At 41.4% G+C, this 12825-nt stretch overlaps 1 protein-coding gene across 10 annotated transcripts in view; it reads left to right on the top strand.

Annotated features, from left to right (window-relative positions):
* The window catches only part of CFDP1 (craniofacial development protein 1), a 157586-nt gene that overhangs the window by 90925 nt on the left and 53836 nt on the right, over positions 1–12825 (top strand). For 3 of the 10 annotated variants that reach the window (XR_008615416.1, XR_008615415.1, XR_008615414.1), the window contains exon 8: positions 3517–3546. The exons of the other annotated variants lie outside the window; for them this stretch is intronic. The gene's annotated coding sequence lies outside the window, so the exon portion shown is untranslated. The remainder of the gene's footprint in view (positions 1–3516; positions 3547–12825) is intronic. 10 annotated transcript variants of the gene reach the window in all.

Below are 12825 nucleotides of genomic sequence, written 5' to 3'. Positions count from 1 at the left end.
GTCTCTTAGGCTGTCTTCATTTCTTTTCATTCTTTTTTCTTTATTCTGTTCCGCAGCAGTGAATTCCACCATTCTGTCTTCCAGGTCACTTGTCCGTTCTTCTGCCTCAGTTATTCTGCTGTTGATTCCTTCTAGTGTAGTTTTCGTTTCACTTACTGTATTGTTCATCTCTGTTTGTTTGTTCTTTAATTCTTCTAGGTCTTTGTTAAACATTTCTTGCATCTTCTCGATCTTTGCCTCCATTCTTTTTCAAAGGCCCTGGATCATCTTCACTATCATTATCCTGAATTCTTTTTCTGGAACTTTGCCTATCTCTACTTCATTTAGTTGTTTTTCTGGGGTTTTATCTTGTTCCTTCATCTGGTACATAGCCCTCTGCCTTTTCATCTTGTCTGTCTTGCTGTGAATGTGGTTTTTGTTTTACAGGCTGCAGGATTGTAGTTCGTTTTTTTTTGTTTTTTTTTTTTTTTTCTGTGGTACGAGGGCCTCTCACTGTTGTGGCCTTTCCCGTTGCGGAGCACAGGCTCCAGACGGGCAGGCTCAGCAGCCATGGCTCACGGGCCCAGCCGCTCCGCGGCATGTTGGATCTTCCCAGACCAGGGCACAAACCCGTGTCCCCTGCATTGGCAGGCGGACTCTCAACCACTGCACCACCAGGGAAGCCCCAGGATTGTAGTTCTTCTTGCTTCTGCTGTCTGCCCTCTGGTGGATGAGGCTATCTAAGAGGCTTGTGCAAGCTTCCTGATGGGAGGGACTGGTGGTGGGTAGGGTTGGCTGTTGCTCTGGTGGGCAGAGCTCAGTAAAACTATCCACTTGTCTGCTGATGGGTGGGGCTGGGTTACCTCCCTGTTTGTTGTTTGGCCTGAGGCGACACAGCACTGGACCCTACCCGGCTCTTTGGTGGGGCCAATGGTGGATTCTGGGAGGGCTCACACCAAGGAGTACTTCCCAGAACTTCTGCTGCCAGTGTTCTTGTCCCCATGGCAAGCTGCAGCCACCCTCCGTCTCTGCAGGAGACCCTCCAACACTAGCAGGTAGGTCTGGTTCAGTCTCCTGTGGGGTCACTACTCCTTTCCTTGCGTCCCGATACGCACCCTACTTTGTGTGTGCCCTCCAAGAGTGGAGTCTGTTTCCCCCAGTCCTGTCGAAGTCCTGCAATCAAATCCCGCTAGCCTTCAATGTCTGATTCTCTAGGAATTTTTCCTCCCATTTCCTGACCCCCAGGTTGGGAAGCCTGACGTGAGGCTCAGAACCTTCACTCCAGTGGGTGGACTTCTGTGGTAAAAGTGTTCTCCAGTTTGTGAGTCACCCACCCAGTGGTCATGGGATTTGATTTTATTGTGATTGCACCCCCCGTACTGTCTCATTGCAGCTTCTTCTTTGTCTTTGGATGTGGGCTATCTTTTTTGGTGAGTTCCACTGTCTTCCTGTCGATGATTGTTCAGCAGTTAGTTGTGATTCCGGTGCTCTTGCAAGAGGGTGTGAGCACACATCCTTCTACTCCACCATCTTGATCCAGTCAGTGTCAATATTCCCTTTCCTTCCTTCCTTCCTTCCATGCATCCATCCTTCCTTCCTCCCTCCCTCCCTTCCTCCCTTTCTCCCTTTCTTTCTCTCTTTCTCTCTCTCTCTCTCTCTCTCTCTCTCTCTCTCTCTCTTTCTCTCTTTCCCTTTTAACTGCCTGGCAGTGAAGAATACTTTTGGCCAAGTGTTGTGCTAGGGATACAGAGAAGGAAGAAAAGGGTATCTGTCCTCAAAGGACTGAAATCCTAGTGGGGAAAGAGAAGTACACCTACAACTAACTCTGTAACAAGTTATTCTTAGTTGTTAGTCTGAAGCAGTCTTCTCTAGCCCAGTTAAAGAGTGATCTGGCTTGTGTACACCCCGTCTGCTCTTTCGTCACAGGTCACCAGAGTTCACAGCAGAGCTTCCCCGTATTACTCCTCCATAGGACTGCCTCTCAAAGGCAATAGTTTACTATTTCTTTGTGGGCCAGTATGCCTTTCCCCAGCTCTAGTAGACATTCTGCCACCCCTCAGGTAGTGGAAGCAGTAACGGCTTTATATCCTGTATTCCTTCAACAAGCCTCAGGAGAGGGTGGTAATGATAGTTATCATTTGGTGAACCCCCATCATGGCTGCTTCATGTATATCATCTCCAATCCTAGGGAATTGTTTTATTTTACAGATAAAGAAACAGGTTTAGATAGGTTTGTTCATTTTCCCAAAGTAATAAGAGGCAGAAACCAGATTCCCACCCAGGTTTATCTGAGTCCAAAGTCTGAGCTCCTTCCACTCTATCATGATGCTTTTCCAAGGAGATGGAAGCTAAGAAGGAAAGATAAACAAGGGTGGCAAATAGGTTTCCTGACACCTAATAATACTAATCTGGTTATCATATTGCCATGAAGCTCTGTGGAGATTCAGAAGGAAAGAAGGAAAGAAGTGATTGATTACTGATGTCTGCTGTGGTTGCGGGAGGAGGGACCATGGACATGTTGTGAGGTGCCTGCTGTTCCCACTATAGGCAGTAATTTTCCCTTTGTATATTTGCTCTGGCAGTTTTCTAAATGAAGGCTTTCGTTCTGTCTGGATTTTAAATATTCTTTGAGAAACAGGAATTACATGAAGGCTAAGATCCACATTTAACTCTTCTTATACAGTTGGCTCTCCGTATCCACAGGTTCGAAAATATGCAGAAAAAAGATTCCAGAAAGTTCCAATAAACAAAACTTGAATTTGCTTAGGACCAGCAACTATTTACATAGCATTTACATTGTATTAGGTATTAAGTAATCTATAGATGATTTAAAGTATTCAGGAGGATGTGTATAGGTTATATACATATACTCTGCCATTTTATATAAGGGACTTGATCATCCACGGATTTTGGTATCCAGAGAAGGTCCTGGAACCATTCCCCCTTATACTGAAGGACAACTGTATATTTAAATAGTTAACCTTTTATATTACTTAGAGTAAAATAAAAATTTTTTATAATATTGGTATAAGGTAAATACCTGTTTCATTGGAGACATGATTGGTATAATTAAGATTCTTTAGAGTGTGTTTTAATGGTAGTTTCTGTGGAAATTCTTCTTTTAGACATAAAAATTAGTTATAGTAGAGGGTATAAGCATTTCTACTTCAATTAGAAATAGTCTCTTCTGTTCCCAGAAAGAGGCATAGGACAGAGATTCAGTAAAATGATAAAAATCTTCAAAACTGAAAAAAGAAAGAAAGAAAGGTTTAAGAACTTTGTTGGTAAGGAATTTTTAAATTATTATCTCTGTAATAGCATGGTCCATTTTTTTTCTTTTTTTAGCCCAGCTTCAATAATTAACCATTAGTACCCAGTCTTACTTCGTCTGTACCCTTGTCTAGGCTCATCATATTATTTTGAAGCATATCTCAGATATATGAGTTTACTCATAAATATTATTATATATATCTCTAAAAGAAAAATAAAAATATTTACCGATAAATATTTCAATATGTTTCTCTTCTTTTTAAACAGAATCATAATACCATGTCACACCTGAAAAAAGTAAGTGTTTTCATAATATTACCAAATATTCAATCATTGTTTAAATATCCAATTTGTCTCATATGTTTTAGTTTGTTTGAATCAGGATTCAGTAAGGTTCAGGCATGATAATTGGTTGATATATCTCTTAGTCCCTTTTATTTTATTTTAAAAATAAATTTATTTATTTGTTTTTAATTTGTGGCTGCGTTGGGTCTCCGTTGCTGTGTGTGGGCTTTCTCTAGTTGCGGCAAGCGGGGGCTTCTTTTTGTTACGGTGCACAGGCTTCTCATTGTGGTGGCTTCTCTTGTTGAGGACCACAGGCTCTAGGCGTGCGGGCTTCAGTAGTTGTGGAACACGGGCTCAGTAGTTGCGGCATGCGGTCTCTAGAGCGCAGGCTCAGTAGTTGTGGCACACAGGCTTAGTGGCTCCGCAGCATGTTCGATCTTCCCGGACCAGGGCTCAAACCCATGTCCCCTTCATTAGCAGGCGGATTCTTAACCACTGCGTTTCTTAGTCCCTTTTAACCTTTAGGTCTCCATTCCATCTATTTTTCTTATGTTTTCATTGAAGAAACTAGTTTGTCCTGTAGAGTTTCCCACATGCTGTTTTATACTCAAAACTGTATCAGAGTGATGTTGTATTAGGAGACACATAATGTCTGGTTTTCTCTTTTTATGGTGTTATGATCCTAGATCCTAGATCCATTCACAATTGCAAACTGGAAACTGTTTTAGTCCATTCAGGCTGCTGTGACAGATTACTATACACTGGGTGGCTTATAAACATTTCTGGAGGCTGGGAATCCAAAGACGAAGAGTGGGGCAGGTTCAGTATATGGTGAGAACCCGCTTCCTGGCTCATGGACATATGTCTTCTCACTGTCCTCTCACAGTGGAAGAGGTAAGGGAGTTCCCTAGGGCCTCTTTTTTTAAGTATACTAATAATCCCACTCGTGAGGTCTTCACCCTCATGACCTAATCATCTCCCCAAAGCCCCACCTCCAAATACCAACACACTGGGATTGTTTCAGTGTGCACTGGAGAGAGCAGGGAGACAAAGTCAACCTATAGCAGTGACAGTGTCATTCTCTCTTCATTTATTAGCTGTAATACTCATATACATATCATCTCTTCCTCATCTGTTTGGTCCCAATTCATATAGGAAAGACAGGATAAATGCTTGTTTCTTTTTTATGTACCCGTTTTCAGTATGAGTTGATTCACTAACATCCTCCAGTTAAATACAAATTAGTATTTTTTATTATGAACTCATGAATTTAAACAGTTGATATTATTTCAAATCAATCAAGGGTATTGCAGTCATTACCCTTATTGATTCCCAAATTGTTTCATCTGGTTAGTGAGTACTTCTTCAAGTAAGGTCACAAGTCCTTTTGACAATAACCCTAATACTCTGATAACTTCCGGGTTATCTGGTATGACAAAATATCCCAGGCTCATTTTGTACATTTGCCCCAGACCTGGTGTAAGTTATCTAACCTAGGACCCCTGTTGCCTTTTAGTGGGAAGCATTATTTCAGGACACTAGGGATAAGGAATGTTAGTTGCTAGTGTTACAAAACAAAATTCAGCAGAGTAAATTTGAAGATCTTAATGACTTTATTAAGCAATTCATGAATCGAGCAGCATCCCATCTACCAAATATTGATAGAAAGGTGCTCCTTACAAAATGGAAAGTTTTTATAGGCAGAAAGAGGGTGAAACAAGGAAATTTAAAAAGTGGATTATTTCAGGTAAGGTATACCTTCCTTTAGGGGAAGGCAGGGCATTTTAGGTAGATTACCTCTCTAGTGCTGACTAAGAAATTTCAGACTGGTTGGTTTATAATTCCACTCCTGGGAGCGGTGAAACTGCAGTTAGGTTAGTAGTATTAAGTTTTTGTGGGGCTTAGCATAAGTGACTCCATTTTAGGCCTGTTGTTTCTTTTTAGCACTACTGAGTTGGTTGTTGTCCCAAGGACTTTTCAGTACACAAAGAGTTTTGTTTTGTTTTATTTTTATTTCCTTTCTCTAAAGGCAGTACTGCTCCTTCTGAAACAAATTTAGGACTCTCGGGTTATCTTAAATCTGAAACTTTTATCTTCCTAAACTGAGAACAAACAGCAGGATTGATAGAATATCACACAAATACCCATTTGCTTTATTTCACAATAAACACATAATAGTCTCAGTACCACCACCAAGTGGGTTTAGTACAAATAGTTTGTTAGGTTTTTTTTTCTGTTTTTGCAGTTTTTTTTTTTGTCCTTAGGGTATATTTCACTAGAAAGGTATAGCTAAATTACTGTGATCTAAAGTCACCTGGAATAGTATTTCTTTTTGTGATGCTACTAAGTAGATACATATTAAGTTCATTTGTTTTATTTCTTTTTTAATTTTTAGAGATTGCTTTTGTTTCTACTTAAATTTTATTTTGTACTTAATGCAGAATCTATAAAAGCAGATTTTCAAATAAGTTTAATTTCTGTCTCTATTCCCTCTACCTATTCTTTCTTTGTAGTATAAGTAATCTTTTTTTAATGATTTATACTTCCATTGACAAAAAAAGATACATTTATTTCTCTTTACTTAGATTAACAGTAGTATCCTGTATACAGTTTTCTCTGCCTTGCATTTTTACTTAGTACATTCTGGAGGTCACTTGATAGTAATACTTAGAGAGTTTCCTCTTTCATTTTTTTCAGATGCAAGGTATTTCATTGTATGAATGTACCAGAGTTTATTCAGTTAATTTTATTCATTAAACATTTGGGTTGTTTCTAGTCTTCTGGGTTTTTTGTTTGTTTTAATCTTTTTATTTGGCTTCATTGGGTCTCAATTGGGACGTGCAGGCTTCTCTGTAGTTGTGACGAGAAGGTTCTAGAACGTGCAGGCTTAGTTGCCCTGTGGCATGTGGGATCCTAGTTCCCCGACCAGGGATTGAACACACGTCCCCTGCACTGGAAGGCGGACTCTTAACCACTGGACCACCAGGGAAGTCCCTCTAGTCTTCTGTTATTATAAAAGAGTCCCACAATGAATAGTTTTATGCATATGCGTTTTCGTGGTTTCTGGCAAGGATTTCTACATGATTTAAGGCTATTCTTGCTTAAGTTGCATCCAATTAAATGTCTGCAATAATTTTAAAATAACATTTAATTAAAAACTTGCAGTGCATAATTATTCATTAGGGACATGGAAATCAAACCACAGTGAGATACCACTTCACACCTATTAGGATGGCTATAATCAAAAAGATGGAAATAAATGTTGGTGATGGTGTGGAGAAATTGAAACCCTTGTATGTTACTGGTGGGATACAGCATGCTATAACTGCTTTGGAAAAGATTTTGACAGTTCCTCAAAAAGTTAAACATAGACTTACCATTTAAACCTACAGTTCTGTTCCTAAGTATATACTCAAGAAAGCTGAAAACAATATGTCCACACAAAAATGTACACAAATGTTCATAGCAGCATTATCATGGTACCCAAAAAGTGGAAACAACCCAATGTCCATCAACTGATGAACAGATAAACAAAACGTACATCCATTCTGGGGTGTTTTCCAACACCAACCAATACTGTGATTCTCCAGACACCACCTAAATGTTCATCAATTCAGTTCAGTTCTGACACTGCCCAGAGTTAATGTACACCTCACAGCATAAGGGCTCAGTCCCATAAGAATACCCCTCCTTGAGACACGAAGTGCAAAACCCAGGCTATCCATGCTTCTGACTAAAGAATTATAAATCAGGGACTTCCCTGGTGGCACAGTGGTTAAGAATCCGTCTGCCAGTGCAGGGGACACAGGTTTGAGCCCTGGTCCAGAAAGATCCCACATGCCGTGGAGCAACTAAGCCCGTGCGCCACTACTACTGAGCCTGCGCTCTAGAGCCCGCGAGCCACAACTACTGAAGCCCGAGCACCTAGAGCCCGTGCTCTGCAGCAAGAGAAGCCACTGCAGTGAGAAGCCCGCGCACCGCAACAAAGAGTAGCCCTCACTCGCCGCAACTAGAGAAAGCCTGTGCGCAGCAACGAAGACCCAACTCAGCCAAAAATAAATAAATAAATTTATTTATAGAAAAAGAAGATTTAAAAAAAATTATAAATCAGGGGTTACACGACCCCCTCCTAAAGTTCAGTAATTGGCTAGGATGGCTCACAGAACTCAGGAAAGCATTTTACTTATGTTGACCAGTTTATTATAAAGAGTACAACTCAGAAACAGCCAAATGGAAGAGATGCATAGGCTAAGGTATTGGGAGCACTCACCCAACACCTCAGTGTGTTTACTAACCCAGAAGCTCATAACATTTTGCTCTTTAGAGGTTTTTATAGAGCCTAATCTCTGTCCCTCCTCCCCTTCCCAGAGGTCGGTGGCCTCTAACCATTTGGTCTTTCTTGTGACCAGCTCTGTCCTGAAGCTATCTATGGGCACTATCCTAAGTCACCTCATTTAGCATAAACTCCAGTGTCATCATAAGGAGCTCTTGCTATGAATAACAAAAGATGCTGTTAGCACTCAGGAAATTCCAGGGGTTTTGGGAGCTGTGTTCCAGGAAACTGGGGCCAAATACATTTATTATACTGTATCCATACAGTGGAATATTAATCACTTGTGAAAAACAATAAAGGAGTGAAGTACACTCAACAAACTTAAGAATAGAAGGGAACTTCCTCAACCCAATAAAAGGGCATCTATGAAAAACCAAACCACAGCTAACATCATACTTAATCATGGAAGACTGGCTGTTTTCCCCCTAAGATAGGAAGAAGTCAAGGATGTCCCCTCATGCTATTTCTATTTGGCATTGTGCTGGAGGTTCTAGCCAGGGCACTTAGACAAGAAAATGAAGTAAGAGGCATCCAAATTGGAAAGAAAGAAGTTAAATCTCTATTCACAAATGACATGATCTTTTATATAGAAAATCCTCATTAATCATCTAAAAACTATGAGAAGTAGTAGACAGATTCATCAAGGTTGCAGGATACAAATCAGTATACTACAAAAATCAATTATATTTCAATAAATTAGCAATGGACAATCCAAAAGCAAAATGAAGAAGACAATTCTACTTACAAAAGCATCTAAAAGAGTAAAATACTTAGGAGTAAATTTAACAAAGATGTTTAAGACTTGTACACTGAAATCTATAAAATATTATTGAAAGAAATTAAAGATCTAAATAAGTGGAAAGACATCCATTTTCACTGATTGGGAGACTTCATATTGTTAAGGTGGCTGTACTCCCAAAATTGATCTACAGATTCAGTGCAACTCCTATCAGAATCCCAGCTGGCTTCTTTATAGAAATTGATAAGCTGATTCTAAAAATCATATGGAGGGCTTCCCTGGTGGCGCAGCGGTTGGGAGTCCGCCTGCCAATGCAGGGGACGCGGGTTCGTGCCCCGGTCCGGGAGGATCCCACGTGCTGCAGAGCGGCTGGGCCCGTGAGCCATGGCCGCTGAGCCTGCACGTCTGGAGCCTGTGCTCTGCAGCGGGAGAGGCCACAGCAGTGAGAGGCCCACGTACCGCAAAAAAAATAAAATAAATAAAAATCATATGGAAACTTAAGGGACCCACAATAGCAAAAACAGTTTTGAAAAAAAACCAACAAAGTTGAAGGACTCACATTTCCCACCTTCAAAACTTAGTACAGGGACTTCCCTGGTGGTCCAGTGGTTAAGAATCCTCCTTCCAATGCAGGGTACATGGGTTTGATCCCTGGTCAGGGAGCTAGGATCCCGCATGCCATGGGGCAACTAAGCCTGCGTGCCGCAGCTACTGAGCCTGCTTGCTCTGGGGCCTGTGAGCTGCAACTACTGAGCCTGTGCGCGCTGGAGCTCATGCTCCACAACTACTGAGCCCGCACACTCTAGAGCCCGAGTGCCACGACTAGAGAGAAGCTTACATGCTGCAATAAAAGATTCCGCATGCTGCAGTGAAGATCCTGTGTGCCGCAACTAAGATCCGGCACAGCCAAATAAATAAATACATAAATAAATATTTTTTTTAAAAAAACTTACTACAAAGCTACAGTAGTCAAGACAGTGTGGTACTGGCATAAGGACAGATGTATAGAGCAGTGGAATTGAATTGAGAGTTCAGAAATACACCCTCACATTTATAGTCAGTTGATTTTTGGCCAGAATGCCAAGACAGCTACATGGGGAAGGTGTAATCACTTCGACAGATGGTACTGGGATATCTCAGTATATATCGATATATATAAGAGATATATCGATATCTCTTGTCCACACAAGTACATATTCATAGCAGCCAAAGGGTGGAAACAACCCAAATGTCTATCAACTGATGAATGGATAAATAAAATGTGTAAAACCCATACAATGGAATATTATTTGGCCTTGAAATGAGTACAGTACTGATTTGGGCTACAACGTAGATGAACCTTGAAAACTTTGTGGTAAATGAAAGAAGCCAAACACAAAAGGCCACATATTGTATGGTTCTACTTATATGAAATGTCCAGAATAAGCAGTTATAGAAACAGAAAGTAGGTTAAAGGTTGTCAGCAGCTGGACAGGATAAGGAAGGGCGGGTGACTGCTAATGGGTACAGGGTTTTGTTTGGGTTTCTTTTTTGGCAAGGGGAGGGTCAATGGAAATGTTCTAGAATTAGATAGTGATGGTTATACAGCTTTGTGTCTTTACTAATAACCACAGAAAGGTACACTTTAAAAGAGTACATCTTTTGACATGCACATTATATCTCAATACCAAAAAAAGAGCTTGCAGTAAATTATTACCTCGGTAAAGGTTTTTTGTTTGTTTTGTTTGTTTGTTTTTGTCTGCGTTGGGTCTTCGTTGCTGTGCACAGGCTTTTTCTCTAGTTACAGTGAGCGGGAGCTACTCTTTGTTGCGGTTTGCGGGCTTCTCACTGCAGTGGCTTCTCTTGTTGCAGAGCATGAGCTCTAGGTGCACGGCCTTCAGTAGTTGCAGCACGTGGTCTCAGCAGTTGTGGCTTGCGGGCTCTAGAGCACAAGCTCAGTAGTTGTGGCGCATCGGCTTAGTTGCTCCGCGGCATGTGGGATCTTCCCGGACCAGGGCTCAAACCCATGTCCCCTGCATCGGCAGGCAGATTCTTAACCACTGTGCCACCATGGGAGTCCCCTCAGTAAAGCTTTTTTTAATATATAAATTTATTTATTTTATTTATGGCTGCACTGGGTCTTCGTTGCTGCGTGCAGGCTCTCTCTAGTTGCAGCAAGCGGGGGCTACTCTTCATTGTGGTGCGCGGGCTTCTCATTCTGGTGGCTTCTCTTGCTGCAGAGCATGGGCTCTAGGCACGTGGGCTTCAGTAGTTGCAGCACATGGGCTCAGTAGCTGTGGCCTGTGGGCTCTAGAGCACAGGCTCGGTTGTTGTGCCGCACGGGCTTAGTTGCTCCGTGGCATGTGGGATCTTCCCGGACCAGGGCTCAAACTCGTGTCCTCTGCATTGGCAGGCTGTGCCACCAGGGAAGTCCCACGCTCAGTAAAGTTTTAATGAAGGTAAGCCAAAAAGGAAAAAACAACGTGCAGTTTACTCCAGTCTTCCACTTGTTCATGTTAAATGAGCATTTCTTTCCCATTTAAGACAAGACAGTGACCACCAAAGCAGAGTTCAAGAAATTTTAGGCTTTGGGCTTAAATTGTTGTTGTTATTTAATTTTTATTTTGAAATAATTGTAGATTTACAGAAGAGTTGTAAAGACAGTACAGAGTTTCCCTGAACCATTCATTCAGCTTCCTGTAATATTAAAACATCTTGCATAACCCTGATTCATTGATCAAAATTAAGAAATTAACCAAAAGTTAATGCTAATGAGTCAAAACATTTCTGGAAGGATAAACAATAATAACAGATCATAAACTCTGTGTCATGTGAGTTTAGGGAAGTGGGAGAGTGAAGGAGAAAAGAATCATTTATGTATATCCATATGTATCTGTTCAAATATTTCTTAGGAAAAAAATAGAGGGGTTTATAATACCAACTGAAAAATTTAGGAAATCACTGGTAAAATGTAAAACATAGGGACTTCCCTGGTGGTGCAGTATTTAAGACTCCGCACTCCCAATGCAGGGGGCCTGGGTTCAATCCCTTGTTGGGGAGCTAGATATCACATGTATGCTGCAACTAAGAGTTCTCATGCCACAACTAAGGAGCCCGTGTGCCTCAACTAAGGAGCCCACGTGCCACAACTAAGGAGCCCTCGGGCCACAACTGAGGAGCCAGTGAGCAGGGCTCAAACCCATGTCCCCTGCATCGGCAGGCAGATTCTTAACCACTGTGCCACCATGGGAGTCCCCTCAGTAAAGCTTTTTTTAATATATAAATTTATTTATTTTATTTATGGCTGCACTGGGTCTTCGTTGCTGCGTGCAGGCTCTCTCTAGTTGCAGCAAGCGGGGGCTACTCTTCATTGTGGTGCGCGGGCTTCTCATTCTGGTGGCTTCTCTTGCTGCAGAGCATGGGCTCTAGGCACGTGGGCTTCAGTAGTTGCAGCACATGGGCTCAGTAGCTGTGGCCTGTGGGCTCTAGAGCACAGGCTCGGTTGTTGTGCCGCACGGGCTTAGTTGCTCCGTGGCATGTGGGATCTTCCCGGACCAGGGCTCAAACTCGTGTCCTCTGCATTGGCAGGCTGTGCCACCAGGGAAGTCCCACGCTCAGTAAAGTTTTAATGAAGGTAAGCCAAAAAGGAAAAAACAACGTGCAGTTTACTCCAGTCTTCCACTTGTTCATGTTAAATGAGCATTTCTTTCCCATTTAAGACAAGACAGTGACCACCAAAGCAGAGTTCAAGAAATTTTAGGCTTTGGGCTTAAATTGTTGTTGTTATTTAATTTTTATTTTGAAATAATTGTAGATTTACAGAAGAGTTGTAAAGACAGTACAGAGTTTCCCTGAACCATTCATTCAGCTTCCTGTAATATTAAAACATCTTGCATAACCCTGATTCATTGATCAAAATTAAGAAATTAACCAAAAGTTAATGCTAATGAGTCAAAACATTTCTGGAAGGATAAACAATAATAACAGATCATAAACTCTGTGTCATGTGAGTTTAGGGAAGTGGGAGAGTGAAGGAGAAAAGAATCATTTATGTATATCCATATGTATCTGTTCAAATATTTCTTAGGAAAAAAATAGAGGGGTTTATAATACCAACTGAAAAATTTAGGAAATCACTGGTAAAATGTAAAACATAGGGACTTCCCTGGTGGTGCAGTATTTAAGACTCCGCACTCCCAATGCAGGGGGCCTGGGTTCAATCCCTTGTTGGGGAGCTAGA

The sequence above is a fragment of the Physeter macrocephalus genome, chromosome 17, assembly GCF_002837175.3.
Source record: "Physeter macrocephalus isolate SW-GA chromosome 17, ASM283717v5, whole genome shotgun sequence".
Classification (NCBI taxonomy): Eukaryota; Metazoa; Chordata; class Mammalia; order Artiodactyla; family Physeteridae; genus Physeter; species Physeter macrocephalus.
This window is presented reverse-complemented; position numbering and strand designations above follow the sequence as displayed.